The sequence below is a fragment of the Apium graveolens genome, chromosome 3 (genome assembly GCF_009905375.1).
Source record: "Apium graveolens cultivar Ventura chromosome 3, ASM990537v1, whole genome shotgun sequence".
Lineage (NCBI taxonomy): Eukaryota > Viridiplantae > Streptophyta > Magnoliopsida > Apiales > Apiaceae > Apium > Apium graveolens.
The window spans coordinates 251,915,301-251,917,186 of record NC_133649.1 but is presented as its reverse complement, the minus strand read 5'-3'; positions in this window follow the sequence as shown (position 1 = coordinate 251,917,186).

The window sequence follows — 1,886 nt, the reverse complement described above, 5'->3', positions numbered from 1 at the left end:
GACCTTGAGAAAGAGGTCAATGAATTAAGACTTGTGCATATTAATCAAGACAAATTAAAAGAACAGGTATCTTTTCTAGAGAATAGAGTTGACTGTTATAGAAAACTCGAAACTATTCTCAAAGACAAGATCACCGGTCTTGAGACTAAGGTTAGAGCCTACTTCAATTCTTGTTCGAAGGCTAAAGAGTTCTACAGTAAGCAAGCTGTTAATCAAACATCTGGAATAGGATATGATTACAATGCTGCTATTGGAGAATTAGGCATAAACTCTCCTCCTCATGTCTGTGCTAAAGGGAGGGAAGTACCACATGTGCTTAAGGGTGTTGATGAACCCCTCTATAAAGCATCAATTGCTGAACCATTTGATGCGACCTCTTCTGTTATTCAAGAAGAAATACGTGCTGAGGATCATGCTAATGAGAAGATTGTTTCCAAGTCAAGTGAGTCGAAAGTTCCAGTCAAAGTTGTGAAAGCAACTGAGACTAACTCAGACACACATGAGTTGGATAACAATAATGCCATGTCTACCATGCATAAATTGCCTGCTGTTAATCACTCTCATAAAGCATGTGGTGTTGCTAATTGTATGTCTTGTGCTTTTAATATGATGTATGCTTATTTTAATGGTAAGCATGTGTCTAATGATAAGACTACTCCTCGTCAGCATGTGAATAACAAGAAGCATGATAGGTCTAAGACTGCTAGTCCTTCTAAGGCTAGAAAGGAGACATTTGTGCCTAAGCTTAAACAGAAATTTGTTAACGCTGTTTACAAGGTCAAATGTTCAATCATTGAGAAAGTTGAGGCAATTAAAATTAAAAATGTTATTTTGCCTGACAAAGGACAGTTCTACAAATATGTCGGGCCCAACCAAGTTTGGGTTCCGAAGAAGGTCTAATCCATTTGTAGTGCAGGGCATTAAACAGGTGTAACCGGTAGTGTGGATTCTTGACAGTGGATCATCAAGACATATGACCGGAGATAGAGCCCTGCTATCAAATGTGGATTGAGAAAGCTGGCCCCCTGGTTACCTTTGGAGATAACAACAAAGGTTTATCTGAGGGATATGGCTGTTTGCAAGCTGGGAATGTTATCATTGTAATTTTGTATATTGTGCTAGGTTATTATCAGGAAGCAGTATCTAACATATAGCACCAGTGACGAGACTTGAGAATATTACGACATATCAGACACCTGCTGCACATTACACTTGGAATTGTACTCTAGTAAGATGTGTAAAAGTGTACTCCTGTTTGGTGAGTCAAAAGAGGAAGTCAGTGCACCACAGTTCATGGACTTTGCAGCTACAGATCTATTGGACTATGCAATCTCTTCTTCACAATCTCACTTTAGGTTGGTATGAACTAGTATACTGCTCAAGCAATCGTCAAGGATATGGTATGGCACTCTAACAGAAGTTATAATTTTATATGAATAAGTAGAGTCGTCATATTAATAACTATCTTATCACTAAGCACAATCATATTGTTTTATATGTGTAGTGGTATATTGATTATGCAACATAACAATTAGTATCTAAAGTACTTGACAAGTATCGGTCAATGATATGTTGTTAACATTATGTTGCAGATATTTGTAAGCTTTTGACATGAATGAGAATTACTTAGACTTTACCCTAAGTGATCAATGTTTTATCAAAAACTCATTCATTTTGAAAAACAAAAATTAAACTTCTTTCTACATTAGTGATTTCTTATTTCATGTAAAATCTTTTGAAATCACTATTGTAAATCATTTTCTCTCTATTACCATATGTTCTATGATACAGGTTCAGTCTCCAATGACTTTCTTTCATTGACAGTCATGAGGTTGAAAACCCACAACGTCTATCCCAGACTGTAAAGACAAACACAAAAACAGAAC